Source organism: Triticum aestivum, chromosome 6D, assembly GCF_018294505.1.
Source record: "Triticum aestivum cultivar Chinese Spring chromosome 6D, IWGSC CS RefSeq v2.1, whole genome shotgun sequence".
NCBI lineage: Eukaryota > Viridiplantae > Streptophyta > Magnoliopsida > Poales > Poaceae > Triticum > Triticum aestivum.
The window spans coordinates 303,962,568-303,980,893 of NC_057811.1; positions in this window are offsets into that span (position 1 = coordinate 303,962,568).

An 18,326-nucleotide genomic window follows, 5' to 3' on the forward strand; every position below is an offset into this window, starting at 1 on the left:
CTCGTCGAATTGTGTTGCAAACCTTCTTTTGCAGAAATGTTGAGTCTAGAATATATGATGGTTGGGACGTTCCCAAGAATTATAATATTGGTCCTTCGAACCGTTAAGTGGATGTCATGGACAACACACTTATCTGGGAGATCTCTTATTGTAGTATCTTGAGTTAGCAATTTGGCCATTATTCCATGAGGAGTTGGTATGACTTCGAACATAAGTTGTTCCTTATGGTTCCTTGAGCTCCCGAAGTCAGACTTTACTTGATGTTCCAAATACCGAATGGTATTGGGTTAAGCTGGTACATCAAGGAGAACATTAGAAGCAGAGTGCTAAATGTCTCTCGGTCGAACATCCAGATTTCGTTTCCTTGGCGTCGCTAAGGTGAAATATGAGAAAATGTTGTCTTCCTTTCCATCTGCAATCATCCATCACTATTTATCATGGTAGTATGATGTGTTGGCAGGATCCTCGGCACGGATGTTGGTAAGACCCTGATGAATATGGAAATGTTCAAGTTCTTGAGAGCACGCTAAGACACTAGGTTATATCCTCAATATCAATTGGAATGTGCCTTCCGTTTGCCGAGTTGTCTTCTAACTCTAGTTCCCTTTCCAAACTGAGTATGCCATTCTTTTGAATTCCTTCAAACGATCATTTGTGAATTGCCTTAGGATGGTATGAAGAGTTCCAATGGTCTATGGATCAAAAGTAATTCTTTTTGCCACTTAAGGGAATAATTCTACGAGTCACCTCCCCCAAGGTGCCCGTTATGGAATCATTGCAACTCAATCCTTGCTACGTTGAAATGCATCCACCATCTACTTAAGTGTGGAATACTTGCCTACCAAATCGAACTTCATCATCTGTTACTATCCATCCAACTTGATGTATGTTTTGTGTCCCAACTCAAGAGATGTTTCCACGTCCCATTCCATGAGTTGATCTTGAGTGCTCAACCTTCGAGGAGATCATTTCCTATAGAGTTCTTTCTGTCGTCATCGTGTTGGATGAAGATCTCGAAAGCAAAGACGTCAAGAACAATATGAGGCAATGAATCAACATATTCAAGAAGGGCAGTTGGATTGAGAAGACTGTGATAGCTTTGTGACCCCTATTCTTCTTACCTCATGTCTTGAATCTCGGGACGAGATTCTTGTTTAATGGGGGTGAATTGTCACAGCCCTAGAATTTGTTTGCAATAGTTGCATCAGAGAGCATCCATGCATCATGTCTAAATTCAAGAAACTTGAATTGAGGAAATTTGTAAGCCTCAAAAATTTAATTTAAACAAGGGCGAAGAACACTGGAAAATTGCATTCAATGTTTTCCAAAATGTTCTGATTAATTGTTTATATTTTTGGCAAGGTTCTTCACCAAACCAAAAATAATGAACATTTTTGAGGAATATTTTCGTCATTGAATTTAATTCATTATTGTATTTGAATTTGGAAGTATATCCATATTATATAGAATATATTTTCAAATAACCTTGAAATGTTTTATTTGCTATTGGAAAAGTCCATCCAGCAACATAAAAATATTCCAAGGGTTTTTGTCACTCTTTTGAAATTGTTTTGAATTTTAAACAGTGCCAAATATTAAACAAAAGAAAAGAAAACAGAAAGTAAACAAAGCAGAAACTCACCTGTGCTTAGCTGGCGGCCCAGCCCACCTCCACCATGCGAGTCACCCTCAACCTCCCGCCAGGAGGTTGAGAGGCGCGTGGCCACCGCACGCAAGCACGCGTCCCGGCCACCTCCTACTTGCCGCCTCCCTTTGGACCCCCCGGACGACGCCACGCGCCCCGTGCACAACCCTCTCACTCTCACCCATTTTCCCCTCTCTCCCTCAAGAACACGAGCTCGACCGAGCGAGCTCACCGACGCCGACCGCCGTACCCGTGGCCACCGGCCACCCCTCGCCCTGCCGCTGAATCCAGAAGCTCCGTGGTGTCTTCCTCGCCCTCTCCACCGAGCTATGCGGCGCCCAGAGGCACTGCTTCATCGCCACCATCGTCGTGTTCGCCCTCGGTCACCGTGGATCGCCGCCGTCGATTCGCGACAACCAACACTTCCCCGACGCTGCTGTCTGCACCATCCACCTCCTCATGAGCCCCGCTCTTTCTCCTCCTGCCCCTTGCTCAAACTCATGCCGTAGCTGCCGTCCCACCGCAACCGAAGCTCGCTGCCGCTGGCCATGTCGCTGTCGCGGCCATGTCTTGATTCTGTCGCGTCCAAGCACACCACCGCGCTCAACGCGTCTCCAGGAGCCTGTAGCCAGCACCAGCTTCTCCCCACGTGCCCCCTAGCTCCAACCTGAGCACGCCCGTAGCTCCGGTCGCCGCTCGGCTCATCGCCGGCGTCCATTCCGGCCATCCTATGACCTGCTGCTGCCTCTGCTAGATGCGCGGGAGCAAGGGCTATCGCCAGGTGCCCTCGGCACGTCCAGCCGACGCCCACAGCGCGATTCCGGCGAGCCGCTGCCGCACTCTGAGGTCGCCTAAGTCCAACTCCGGTGACTGGTTACGTGGCACGTCATTAGCCACTGATGACCCCGCTAATTAACCCCCTCTCTCACTGACATATGGGCCCAGTGCCCTATTTAACCCTGGGATTTATTCCATGTTTAGTTTCGATTAAACCAGTCGGCCCCACATGTCTGTTGACCCTGCCATGTCAACGTTGACCTGGCCCCACTAGTGAGCCTTTGTTCCTGCCCTGTTACACAGATGTGCGGGCCCCATAGGTCAGGTTTCATCTGGGCCGACCCGTTGACTTGCTGAAGTCACACTGACGTCATGCTTACGCAGTAAAGCTTTTTGGGATTTTAAATAAACCAGAGAATGATTTATGAATTTCAGAAAATGCCCAAAACTTCTAAAAATTATAGTAATTCAACCATAACCCCAAATGGAATAATTTATATATGAAAAATGATCAGAAAAATCCAATCTATCCATCCGTACCATTTTCATGCATGTTAGAACAACTTTTGGCTACTGTTTAGGACAAATCAAATGAATGCCATTTAAATAACCACATGTGGAGTTTGAATTTGAACCTTGGGTTCAAACCAACTTCATTTAATTGTGTTGCTAGTTGTATTAGCTCAAATGACAGCATATTGCCATGTCACATTCATGCATCATATTGTTGCATTGCATTGATTGTGTTTCCTCTCTGTTGCCTGTAATTGTCCCCCTCAGTAGATGTTGTTCTGGCAATGTGTTCGATGACACCGATGAAGAGCTATACTATCTTCAGAAGTGCCAGGCAAGCAAAATCCCCTTGTTCATTCCGATACAATCCCACTCTCTCACTCCTGCTCTCTTTTACTACACTAGGACAACAGTGATTCAACTGTTACATGCTGTGGTAGTTGAACCCCTTTCCTCTGCATGACCTGTCATTGCCACAGTAAATAGATGAAACCCACTAGCATGAGTAGGAGTTGTTTGAGCCCTGCTGTGCCTACTCATTCATGCTTGTTTGTCATGCCTGCTATTGCTTAGAGTTGAGACAGGTCCGATTCATCGGGGATGAATTGGAATGGTGATGAACGTATGTCCTACTGTCCTCTGTCCAGGAGATGAATTGGAATGGAACACAATTTGGTAAAGGTATCGATGAGAGGCCATGTAGGAGTACATGGTGGGTTGTTTCATTGGAACCATCCTTAGGAACTGAGATTTGTATGTGTGATTTAAGATCAGCTACTACCATGCGTTGGACCCTCTTGACTTATTAACCGCCCCTGTCCTCTGTCCAGGAGTTGCACGTAGTTTCTGGTGTTTGTTGTATGCTGAAGGCCGTGCATAGCGCTGACCCTAGGGGTGGGCTGTGATGCGGTAGGCAGGTGGCCCGGTGTACCGAGTCGCCCGTTTGGTGACCTGGGAACCCTCCACACATCGTTCGGGGCCATAGTGGAAACCTCGGCCGGACTACCTGCGGATGGAAACTGAATAGGCGATAAACCTGGACTAGGGACTTGTATGGTTAGTCAGGTCATGGCCGACACCCTCGCTGGGCTTCTTCTTGAACGTTGCTCAGTACATGTCGTGTAAACAGCGGTAAGTGGTGAGAGCGTGTGTGAAGTACACCCCCGCAGGGTTAACATCATCTATTCGAATAGCCGCGTCCGCGGTAAAGGACTACTTGGTTGCCTATACAGTTCATAGACAAGTGAAAGTGGATACTCTAAAATGCGCAAGATAAGCGTGAGTGCTATGGATGGCCTTCTCTTAGGGAGACGGGAGCGGATCCATAGTGGTGTATTGATATGGTGAATATGTGGACTCGTGTGCGCCACCTTAAAAGAGTTACGAATAGTCGTAGTTCAGGTTAGCCACTGAGTCAAAGCTGGCTTGCTGCAGTTAAACTCCACCACCCCTTTGTTGATACTGATGCATATGTAGCTAGTTCTGATGCAAGTCTTGTTGGGTACATTTGTACTCACGTTTTCTTAATTTATGTTTTTGCAGAGAGACTTCAGCCTCACTAGTAGTTCCGCATGGACTTCGACGTTTAGCTTGTTACCTTAGCTACGATCTTGTACCCTTGGGAGGGTTTTGTACATAGTCAGGCTTCTCAGCCTTTTTCATTTGTAGGTGTCTCTACTCAGACAAGTTAAGCTTCCATATGTGCTTATTGCTTGTATGTTGAATGCTGGGTCACCAGACCCATGGTGTAATATCTGGCTCCTCAGAGCCTAATGAATAAATACTTTGAGTCGTAGAGTTTTGTTGTGATGCCATGTTGTATTTGCACATATCGAGCATATTGTGTGTATGTTATTGAAATGCTTGGTATGTGTGGGATCCGACAACCTAGTTGTTTATTCTTGGTAGCCTCTCTTACTGGGAAATGTCTCCTAGTGCTTCCACTGAGCCACGGTAGCTTGCTACTGCTCCGGAACACTTAGGCTGGCCGGCATGTGTCCTTCTTTGATCCTGTGTCTATTCCTTCGGGGAAATGTCACGCGTTGTTCCTTTAAGTCATTGTAGCTTGCTACGACTTAGGTTCATACGTTGATGACCGACACGTTCGTTGCTGGGTCATGTATGCCTGTCTCTGTAATTAGTGCCACTTTGGATTAACGACTAGTCATGTCAGCCCGGGTTCTCTGTCATATGGATGCTAGCGACACTATCATATACGTGAGCCAAAAGGCGCAAATGGTCCCGGACCAGGTAAGGTGGCACCGGTGAGAACACCGTGCGTGAGGCCGTAAAGTGATATGATGTGTTACATGCTAGATTGGTGTGCCTTAGGATCGGGGTCCTGACAAATTTGAAAACTAAACATACCTTAATTTAAATCAATGAAATTTTACCCGCACGAAAACAATGAAATTTAAAATATCAAAATCCGAAAGTAAAAGTATTTTGGAACTAATTGCCTGTTTGCTGTATTTTTTCATTTTACAGCCCATTTCTTATTACTTATAGCCCATTTCTTATTACTTATAGCCCATTGTCTGGGCAAAATCCATCCCTGCTCGTCTCGAAAGATTTCCGGCCCAACAGGGCGTAGAAAAGAAAATAGGCCGACGTTGGTTATTCTGAAAAAAACAAAATAGTTGGGCAAGCTATAAGCAGAAAGGAAAAAAACAAACTGGATAGTCATGTGCTAAACATATGAAATAAAAGCCTGGGCTAGATGTGGCACCCCGGCTCAGAGAAACCAGAACACCCCGTATTCCAGCCCAAAGATCGAGGAGAAGTCTCTAGAATACGGCACTGCTTGACATAGAACAAATCAGCTCTTATTACAAGAATAATAATACAAGGGTCTGATGTTACAAAGAATCACATCAGCACGGCGACACTACGCCTACGATACCACACTTGCTCTATGCTAGCAGCGGAACAACGATGAAGGTGGTGAACTCCACTCCGCAGGGACTCTGGCTAGGACATGATCTAGCTCGCACACACGGAAACCTCGACAAGCAATCTAGCAATCATCGCATCACCTGCAATCTGGCATGACACGCCAGGTCAGTACATTGAATGTACTTGCAAGCTCACAACAACCATAAACATCAAGGCAAGACAATATCATAGCATTAAACAGGTTAATTAATTGACAACTACTATGATGAAGCAACTACTAAGCATGGTATGAAACTACTATCATAATGATAAACCAACATATCAGATCTCCATAACCATATTACTCTTGGCTAACCGGCCAAGTGATATACCATCTCGATCACCTCGTGATCAAAACCAAATGGTGATCACTCACGGATCACAAACGGAACCACACTTGGTTCAATGGGTTACCTCGTAACCAAACAGTGATCATTCACGGATCAGAAACGGAACATCCAAATGATCACCTCGTGACCACATCACAAACTGAATGATCATCCTCAAGATCATCCAACATCATCATCAACATCCTGCCAAACTGTTACTGCTCAAAGTACATCAACATATAAATCAGCTGTAAGTCATTCCGTCATGTGAGTGTTGATCGAACGGTGTGACCTAGTATGAACTTGTGCCCATGACCGAGGACGTGGCTATCGATAGTTTGAACACACACACTCTGCAGAGGTAGCACACTTTACCCACACCACAGAACCCATGACCTCGCACTCCCATTCGGGTGGACCAACGGCGTTCCGACAAAACCGACCTACTGCCATAACACTCTCCCGGCTACTCCGACCAACACCCCTTCTGGGTTCAGTCCTGGGTGGCCCCGTGCCTACCAAAGGCACCAACGGCCACCGTCGTGGCAAAACAAAAACGGTCCCAAACGGGGACAAGAGATATCAATACCAACTACGGGCACACAAGGCTTATGCCGTCCTACCTGATCGGGGTAGCGCATAACCTTCCCTCATTGGAGGCACCGGCGAGAGGCACGACAATAGACCGCATTAGGGCCTTCCCATAAAGGCAAATGTGGTTGCACTGGAAAAGCCCGGTTATGTGGCACCTGACCAACTTAATGACGGAATGTATCCCAAGATACAACAGTGATAACTGATACTCTACTATCATCTACCAACCTGTGATCCAAGTCATAGCAATATCCAACAAACAAGCCAAAGCATACTATCGACATAACAAAATACTCCAAGGATAGCATAACACTTCTATCATGATGAATCCAAGAACGATACTACTACTACTCAACTATCAAGAACTAGCTATCCAACTATGATCCATATGGAAGCATCATCTCCAAAATCATACTCCAAAACATAATATCAACTATCGTCATGATGAAAAAAATACTAGCCACTACTAATCCAAAGGTAACATGACATCCAAAGCAAATACTCCAAAACATAATACCATCATGAAAATAATCATAATAGCCAGTAATATCCAAAGGCAACATGTCATCCACATAATCATCAAAGTATAATTCCTAGAACTCCAAGCAATATCATGGCAATAGCAAGATCAAAACAATACTCCAAGAAATGCCATGAACAAGATCATACATAGCTACTGCAATATTTTAAATAAGTTCAAATAAAGAACCATGTCACTGCATTGCAATCATGCAAATGGAGGGTGTGGCTTGCCTGGGGTGGAGGAAATCACCAGGAAGAAGTGCGAGAAGCTCGCGGAAAGAATCGCCGGAAAATGTTCTCTCTCGGATGGGGCTGATTAAGCACAAGGGAAAAATGGTCATTTTCAGAATGTCAAAAGACAGTCAAAATTGTTCCATCGGAACGGGCTTGACGAAATGAAGAAGTGGGCTTTGGATTCACCTGATTTGGAGCTATGGGTAAAAAGATAGGATAGTTTTTCTGCCAGGGACCCATTTGTAAATAAAATCATCACAAACAGGCCCTTAGCCAGAAAAACAGAACACGCACTCCAAAAAATACGCCTTCTCTTCTAGAAAACGTATTCCTCGTTGTAACAGAGAGAAAATACGTGTTCAGCAAAGGAAAGCGTACTTTGGCTAGAGGAGAGGCAAAATACAATTTTAGAAGAAGAAAACAAAATGCGTGGGAGTTCGTCTCCACTTATCTGATGTGGCGGGGCAGGGTCAACGGCTGAGGGGCTGTGCGGGGCACGTGGCCTGCTGGCAGGGGGGTCGTCGTCTCCTTCTTCTCCTTGCTCGCGCCCGCACCTAGCCGAGGCAGAGCCGGCCCCGACGGCACTCGCCAGTGGCACAGGCCACGGCAGGCGGTGCCCGGCCTACCCACGGATGCAGGAGAACAAGACGGAGGCGGCCCTAGGCACAACAGTCGCCAGAGATGGATGAGGCGGCTCTGGTTTTGACGCGGGCGGACAGCGGCGTCAGGCATATGCGGGCACGACGCTCCGGGCCACCAGAGAGGAAAACGAGGAGGTGAGGAGGCTCGAGGTGCTCCAGGTGGTCAACTAGGGGTGGAAGAAAGAGGGGAGGATCCTGGGGTTGCTCGGATTCGAGCAGAGCCCGACGGTGGCTGCGGCGGCCATGGCGGCGATGGCGAGCAGGGTGGGGCTCCGGCGATGATCTGAGTGGTCGAGGAAGGCTAGAGTAGTGAGTGCGGTCGAGTGGTGAGGTCGAGATGCCTCGGGGTGGGCTTATTTAGGCGGGGGAGGAGGGGGTCAAGCTGGCGTCGCCGCGGACGCGTGCCCACGCTCGTGAGCTCGGAGGTAGATGATGTAGGAGGCGCAATGGAGGTTCTCACGGGGAGGAGAAGGCCAAAGGAGCGATGGGAGGAAGAAGACGGCGAGCTCCGAGCCAAACCGCCACTGTTCGCCCGTGGCATAGCGTCAGTGAGGAAGCTACCGAAGGGGGAGAGGGGTCCAGGGAAACGACGACGATGAGGTGAAGCCAAGGGACACGTTCACGCGCGCAAAGACAATGAGAGGAGGAGGTGCCGAAGCACAAACGACGCCTGGGCATGGCCGCAACGCACAGAGCACGTGCACTATTATGCCATTACCATGATCACCGAGTGCACTAGCATGTAGCGGGGGCAATGAACTGGAACGTGTTGTCTAGTGGTAAGTTCTTCCAAAGGAGGTTTCAACTGCGGTGGTACATCGATGAAAAACGCTCTGGTTAAATGGTAATCATCGTCTGATGTTTAGTGGAGTAAACTTGGCCGTGCACTAGTGATCAACAGGGAAGTGATTAGGCCAAATGGTTTTGTCTGAGGTGATTAGCTTAGAAGGACTATAATCCTGGAGAGTTTGAGGAGAATTAGACCAAGTATTAATACAGTTGCTTTGCAACTGATCATAATGGTCCAGAAAGAGATCATGATGGTTCACTAACATAGAGTACCCACTTGAGCTGAAAATTGTCATAAGATGATGATTTGGTCACACAATGATGCTGTAAAAATTTCATACCAATTGGATTAACCAAAATGGTACTTGTTTCACAAACATCTTTGCTGACCAGAAACTTGCAATAGTTTTAGAGAAATATTGCCTAAGTGAAATGGTGCCAAATTTGGTGGTGAGATGTTATTTGGGCAGGGTCACAATCTGGAAATTTCTCTGAATTAATTAAGCAATATAAAATATACTTTCTTCACAACCTGAAAATATTGACAGAATCAAAGATTTGGTCCTGTGCTCACATAGATGATTGGATGGAGCTGAAATTTGGGGGAGTGTCATAATATGAGCACATGAAGGAGTGTGAAAAATTTCAACTCATTTGGATAACCTAGATAGTACTTCATTCACAATGCCTTCTGTCTGACAGAAAGTTTGAAAAATTGCTGAGGAAGATTGGCTAGGCAAATAAAGTTGAATTTTGGCATGAGGCAATTATTTGGACATAAGAAAATGGCCAAAAGGTTTAGGAGCAATCAGGAAAGGATAGGTGGCACTTCCTTCATAGAAAGCCACACTGGACAGAAATGAAGAATAATTATTGGAGAAATATTCTTGGGCTAGGACAGGAAAGTTTGGGCATATTTGAGCAATAGATGACCGAAGGGAATTATGAAAATTATTTGGGGATTTTTGGATGGACAGAAATATAGGTTGCTTCACAACCTAGGGCAGATAGGGTTATTCCTTTAATAGAAAAAGGAATATTCCCTAGAAAAAGATGTTATGGTTGGGTCAAAGAGTGAAGTAACATGATCTTGGCAAGGTTTTAAGAATGATGAGCCACTTGGGAGGGGGAATGAGCATGATTTCCCAGGTGGCAATGCCACAGAACCACTCCAAAAAGAAAATCAGAGCAAAAACCAATAAATCAAAAAGAAAAAGAAAAGGGCCAAAAACCAGGCTGTTACAACTCTTACCCCCTTAAAGAAATCTCGTCCTCGAGATTTGGTTGCTCAGGGAACAAGTATAACTTGAGGACACTGTTCCCAACTCGGGTATCCTTTTTCCTTTGTTTATTGTTCCCCCAAGAATTTTATATGATTTTATTATCTTTGCTCGGGGGTGGTTTGCTTCACCTTTCCCCAAATTCGGACGGGTTTTTGCTCACACACCAACTCCTTTTGCTGACATTGATTCTTTCATATCTGCGGTGATATCCAATGGATCTGAGCAAAAATTTCCTTTTGTCATGAAAACCTTAATACTTCTATCATGGGGTTGCTTCAAATAAATGCAGGCCTTCTGGTTTCAATGAATGCTGAGAATTAATTATGACCATCTTCTGACAGGACCTGACTGGCCATAGGTGGTACTGATTTTGATTTATCCCTTTGGCTCGAGCATGAGATATGTACCAAAGATTTGACTGTCTTTTGTGGATCCATATGGAATTACGGCCTCCAACTGATTTGGGTATCCGGACCCTCATGGTTGCGCAAAAAAATCATCAACATACCTTTGCAGCCAGTCTCATCCTTTGATGGTCATGATTTGCTTTGTCAGGATACCTTACTGAAATAACTTGGCCATACCTTTCCTTGACTCTTCGTATGACCATGGATGTGATTAGTGCAATATTTTTGACATTATTCCTTGTGCCTGTTTTCTGACCTGAGTCCGCACACATATGACATATACCTGGGGTTTGTAGCTATATGGAGCTCATTGCTGAGGCCAATCATATAAGAAGGTGACAAGGTTTGAAGACATCTCCTTGTCAGCTACGGGAATAATGACCTTGATGACCATTGTCACGACTGTTGATTCTGTGATGTCATCCCCAGATCTTGTCGATCCTTGTAAGTCATGAGATGTATCTCTACTTATTTTCCTTTGCCTGACTCGTGAGGTTGTGGGATCCTTACATTCCTTAGGTATATCTGCTGGATCCTTGCCGCATCTTGTATGAGTGACTGATATGACTGCGGATGCATGCTCACCATATATAAGAATCATATGCAACCAAACACTTGATTTCTGAAGAAGACACATGCCCTGACTAATTTGTGCTTCCGACAAAATGTTGCGAGTCTGATTCTTGAGCGGTACTGCCATACATTAGCAATCATCATATAACCTCTGACGACGGTGTAATAGTATGATACTGACACAGACTGAATGGCTTACGAGGGAAGCCATCCGAGTAGCTTGCTGAGGAAGACTTGTTAACTTCTGCTCAAATCTTTGTCGGGTATCATGCAGAAGAAGGCTCTATAGCTTACACACGAAGCTTGGTCTGATTATTGTGCTAGAGAAGCCTGAGTTCCGTACTTGAGAAGCTTCTCCTCGGGTTTGCTTGTTGAGAAAAATTCATTGTCGTCTGTCAAAAGCTTTTACGGAGGTATCTTGCTGAGAAAGACCGGGTATCTTGGGCTGGAATCTGTCCATATATTGTACTGAGGACAAATTGAGGAGCCTTACACCATAAGCTTCTTCTGATGGTGTGTGGAGGGAGACTGAGTTTATTACATCCAAATCTTCATACTAATATGCAGACTGAAATCTACACACACGCCCATAATATTCTGTGGCTGATTATTTGCACGAGAACATTTGTTTGACTGTCTTCCTTGAGCATATCACATTCTGACTTTATTTCGGATGATAACATATTTCAAGCATCATGCATTCCTGAGCCAAAATTTTGTATATGATCCATACCTTTGACGGAAAATATACCGTTGATCTTGTACCTGACTTGTCTTGCTGCTGACTTGATCATTACTGCTGTGAGGATTTTGTACTAATGTAGACTTGAGTTATGAGTACTGTTGTGAGGAGTGCATACTAATGCAAAATTGATTATCAGCCTCAAAATCAGATATTCCCCATTTCACTGAAGTGGGCTGAGAATCCCATTCTCTTTAGCTGAGCTTCTTCCCAATATTCCAAACCCTTATTGATGAGCAACTGTTTATAGGGAAAAAATAATGTAACACCGGGGCCCAAAAAGAAAGAAGCAAAAGAGACTTAACTAAGCAAAAGCAAAAAACAACAATCACTACACACTCAAACAAAGTCACATAGTACTGCTAGTCACACAATATGCATGCCTACTTAAGCGCACAAATCTCGCGGGATCTCCGGTTCTATGATCTAGCATGGTGTGACGGGGTGCACGAGGACGAATTAATGTGTGGAAGGATAGGTGTAAACATCGCTACACCAAGTGCTGGCTTAGCCAGGTAGCAACCTGGACTAGCTCGGAGGCAAGGACGCACTCGGTAATCATTTAGTGGGACACGAAGGTCGCAACCACATTATTATCAAGCGGACGGAAAATATCCGTACTCGTCCAAGAAATAAGGATAGCGGGGAAACTGAGTCTGCTGGCATTACCCTTTCTTGATGACTGAGACCATTAAGGGTTGCCAACACGACAAGAAAAAGAATGATCCGGGGTAGAAGCATGTCTACCACCGAAACAAAATGGGGCTGAAGGAAGGATATCGGCGCGATACCTGAGCACCATTTTTGCAAACAGTGTCAGAATCACTTGGCATCACTCTGCTGGGACAGAAATGACACCAAACACCGAAGAACGAGCAAGAAAAGAAAACTGGAAAAATGCAAAGGCTGAGCTGTAGTGGATCCGAAAAAGAAAAAAGTATCTAATGGAAATTGAAAGAATTTTTTAAGATTAAACAAAAGGGTTCGCAACCCAATGCCAGCTACACTCACCAGATAAAACTGTTAGCAGCAAATAATAAGGCTATATGCATGCTATGCAACAAACAAATGCAGCAACTAAATGCAACAAACAAGGTAGACTCTATACTATCGATTACTATCAGTTTCTACCACTCGCGCTGACTAGGGCGTCCTACAGCCACACCTGCTCTGATACCAAGCCTGTGGCACCCCGGCTCAGAGAAACCGGAACGCCCCGTATTCCAGCCCAGAGATCAAGGAGAGGTCTCTGAAATATGACACTGCTTGACATAGAACAAGTCAGCTCTTATTACAATAATAATAATACAAGGGTCTGATGTTACAAAGAATCACATCAGCACGGCGACACTACGCCTGCGATACTACACTTGCTCTATGGTAACAGCGGAACAACTCGTAGCAACGGAATAACGACGAAGGTGGTGAACTCCACTCCGCAGGGACTCTTGCTGGGACACCATATAGCTCGCACACACGGAAATCTCGACAAGCAATCAAGCAATCATGGCATCACCTGCAATCTGGCATGACACGCCAGGTCAGTACATTGAATGTACTTGCAAGCTCACAACAACCATAAACATGAAGGCATGACAATAACATAGCATTAAACAAGTTAATTAATGAACAACTACTATGATGAAGCAACTACTAAGCATGGTATGAAACTACTATCATACTGATAAACCAACATCTCAGATCTCCATAAACATATCACTCTTGGCTAACCGGCCAAGTGATATACCATCTCGATCACCTCGTGATCAAAACCAAACGGTGATCACGCACGGATCACAAACGGAACCACACTTGGTTCAATGGGTTACCTCGTAACCAAACGGTGATCATTCACGGATCACAAACGGAAAATCCACATGATCACCTCGTGACCACATCACAAACTGAATGATCATCCTCAAGATCATCCACCATCATCATCAACATCCTGCCAAACTGTTACTGCTCATAGTACATCAACAAATAAATCACCTATAAGTCATTCCGTCATGTGAGTGTTGATCGAAAGGTGTGACCTATTACGAACTTGTGCCCATGACCGAGGATGTGGCTATCGATAGTTTAAACACACACACTCTACAGAGGTAGCGCACTTTACCCACACCACAGAACCCATGGCCTCGCACTCCCATTCAGGTGGACCAACGACGTTCCAAAGAAATCGACCTACTGCCATGACAATCTCCCGACCACTCCGACCAACAACCCTTTTGGGTTCAGTCCTGGGTGGTCTCGTGCCTAACAAAGGCACCAACGGCCACCGTCGTGGCAAAACAAAAACGGTCCCAAACGGGGACAAGAGATCTCAATACCAACTACGGGCACACAAGGCTTATGCCGTCCTACCTGATCAGGGTAGCGCCCGTGCATAACCTTCCCTCGTTGGAGGCACCGGCGAGAGGCACAACAATAGACCGCATTAGGGCCTTCCCATAAAGGCAAATGTGGTTGCACTGGAAAAGCCCGGTTAGGTGGCACCTGACCAACTTATGACGAAATTTATCCCAAACATACAACAGTGATAAGTGATACTCTATTATCATCTACCAACCTGTGATCGAAGTCATAGCAATATCCAACAAACAAGCCAAAGCATACTATCGACATAACAAAATGCTCCAAGGATAGCATAACACTTCTATCATGATGAATCCAAGAATGATACTACTACTACTCAAATATCAAGAACTAGCTATCCAACTATGATCCACGTGCAAGCATCATCTCCAACATCATACTCCAAAACATAATATCAACTATCATCATGATGAAAATAGTACTAGCCACTAATAATCCAAAGGCAACATGACATCCAAAGCAAATACTCCAAAACATAATACCATCATGAAAATAATCATAATATCCACTAATATCCAAAGGCACCATGTCATCCACATAATCATCAAAATATAAGTCCTAGAACTCCAAGCAATATCATGGCAATAGCAAGATCAAAAAAATACTCCAAGAAATGCCATGAACAAGATCATACATAGCTACTGCAATATTTTAAATAAGTTCAAATAAAGAACCATGTCACTGCATTGCAATCATGCAAATGGAGGGTGTGGCTTGCCTGGGGTGGAGGAAATCACCAGGAAGAAGTGCGAGAAGCTCGCGGAAAGAATCGCCGGAAAATGTTCTCTCTCGGATGGGGCTGATTAAGCACAAGGGAAAAATGGTCATTTTCAGAATGTCAAAAGACAGTGAAAATTGTTCCATCGGAACGGGCTTGACGAAATGAAGAAGTGGGCTTTGGATTCACCTGATTTGGAGCTATGGGTAAAAAGATAGGATAGTTTTTCTGCCAGGGACCCATTTGTAAATAAAATCATCACAAACAGGCCCTTAGCCAGAAAAACAGAACACGCACTCCAAAAAATACGCCTTCTCTTCTAGAAAACGTATTCCTCGTTGTAACAGAGAGAAAATACGTGTTCAGCAAAGGAAAGCGTACTTTCGCTGAAGGAGAGGCAAAATACAATTTTAGAAGAAGAAAACAAAATGCCTGGGAGTTCGTCTCCACTTATCTGATGTGGCAGGGCGGGGTCAACGGCTGAGGGGCTGACGCGCAGGGCCCGCGGCCAGCTGGCAGAGGGGTCATCGTCGGCTCCTTCTTCTCCTCGCTCGCGCCCGTGCCTGGCCGAGGCAGAGCCGGCCCCGACGGCACTCGTCGGCGGCACAGGCCACCGCAGGCGGAGCTCGGCCTAACCACGGATGCAGGGGAACAAGACGGAGGCGGCCCTGGGCACAGCAGTCGCCAGAGATGGACGAAGCGGCCCTGGTTTTGATGCGGGTGGACAGCGGCGTCGGGCAGATGCGGGCACGGCGCTCCGGGCCACCAGAGAGGAAAACGAGGAGGTGAGGAGGCTCGAGGTGCTCCAGGTGGTCTACTAGGGGTGGAAGAAAGAGGGGAGGAGCCCGGGGCTGCTCGGAATCAAGCAGAGCCCGACGGCGGCTGCGGCGGCCATGGCGGCGATGGCGAGCAGGGAGGGGCTCCGACGATGATCTAAGGGGTCAGGGAGGGCTAGAGGAGTGAGTGCGGCCGAGTGGTGAGGTCGAGAGGGCTGGGGGTGGGCTTATATAGGCGGGGGAGGAGGGGGTCGAGCTGGCGTCGCCACGGACGCGTGTCTGACGCCACGGACGTGTGCCCACGCTGGCGAGCCCGGAGGTAGACGACGTAGGAGGAGCAGTGGAGGTTCTCACGGGGAGGAGAAGGCCAAAGGAGCGCAGGGAGGAAGAAGACGGCAAGCTCCGAGCCAAACGGCCACTGTTCGCCCGTGGGCGAGCATCGGTGAGGAAGCTGCCGAAGCGGGAGAGGGGCCCAGTGGAACGGTGACGATGAGGTGAAGCCAAGGACAAGCTCACGCGCGCGAAGACGACGAGAGGAGGAGGTGCCGAAGCACAAATGATGCCTGGGCACAGCTAGAGCACACAGAGCGCGCGCACTGTTATGCCATTACCATGGTCACCGCATCCATTGGCCTGTAGCGGGGGCAATGAGCTGGAACGTCTTGTCTAGTGGTAAGTTCTTCCAAAGGAGGTTTCAACTGCGGTGGTAGATCGATGAAAAACGCTCTGGTTAAATGGTGATCATCGTCTCAAGTTTACTGCAGTAAACTTGGCCGTGCACTGGTGATCAACAGGGAAGTGATTGGGCCAAATGGATTTGTCTGAGGTGATTAGCTTAGGGAGGACTATAATCCTGGAGAGTTTGATGAGAATTAGACCAAGTATTAATACAGTTGCTTTGCAACTCATCAAAATGGTCCAGAAAGAGATCATGATGGTGCACTCACATAGAGTACCCACTTGAGCTGAAAATTGGCATAGGATGATGAGTTGGTCACACAATGATGCTGTAAAAATTTCATACCAATTGGATTAACTAAAATGGTACTTGTTTCACAAACATTTATGCTGACCAGAAACTTGCAATAATTTTAGAGAAATATTGGCTAAGTGAAATGGTGCCAAATTTGGTGGAGAGATGTTATTTGGGCAGGATCACAATCTGGCAATTTCTCAGAATTAATTAAGCAATATAAAATATACTTGCTTCACAACCTGAAAATATTGACAGAATCAAAGGTTTGGTCCTGTGCTCACATAGATGATTGGATGGAGCTGAAATTTTGGGGAGTGTCATAATATGAGCACATGAAGGAGTGTGCAAAATTTCAACTCATTTGGATAACCCTAGCTAGTACTTCCTTCATAATGCCTTCTGTGTGACAGAAAGTTTGAAAAATTGCTGAGGAAGATTGGCTAGGCAAATAATGTTGAATTTTGGCATGAGCAATTAAGAAAGGATAGGTGGTACTTCCTTCACAGAAAGCCACACTGGACAGAAATGAAGAATAATTATTGGAGAAATATTCTTGGGCTAGGATAGGAAAGTTTGGGCATATTTGAGAAATAGATGACCCAAGGGAATTATGAAAATTATTTGGGGATTTTTGGATGGACAGAAATATAGGTTGCTTCACAACCTTGGGCAGATAGGGTTATTCCTTTAATAGAAAAAGGAATATTCCCTAGAAAAAGATTTTAGGGTTTGGTCGAAGAGTGAAGTAACATGATCTTGGCAAGGTTTTGAGAATGATGAGACACTTGGGAGGGGGAATGAGGATGATTTCCTAGGTGGCAATGCCACGGAACCACTCCAAAAATAAAATCAGAGCAAAAACCAATAAATCAAAAAAGAAAAAGAAATGGGCCAAAAACTAGGCTATTACACTAGACGGGCCACAGCTCCCGAACAACCCAGTTGATACCCTTCTCCATCCTGAAAAAACAAAATTATTGCACGTGCTTCCGAGTCCCTACTATCATCCTCACCATGTACAATCATCTCCTTATTCCTCTCGGTTGCTGACCATGTTGACAACACCGGAGGGTGGCGCCACGGCGAGCGAACCAAGGCAGAGGACGATGGTGAGGCCTCGGACGGGAACGGACGGGAGCTGGGGAAGATGCACAGAGTTTTAGGGTGCAATGTGGCCACGACGCGTGCGCGCGGCACAGCCATCCATGGAAGCGGGAGCAGGCGGTCCCGTCGGCGCTGGTTTGGCTTTGGCGGCTGGAGGAAGAAGAGATTGAAGAAACAGGGCAGACGTTGAATGTCAATCCACCGGTCAAGGTTGGCACAATCGTTTGTTGACATACTTTTTTATATATAGGAAGAAAAGAAAAATTGGGCTCGTTCGCCTGATAACATTCCCGAAACTGTGATCGTTCGATCTTGCGTCACAACTAAATCTGCGAGGAAAATGCGTTCGTCTGCCATCCTCCTCCCAGGGAACGTTCGCCACATAAGTGA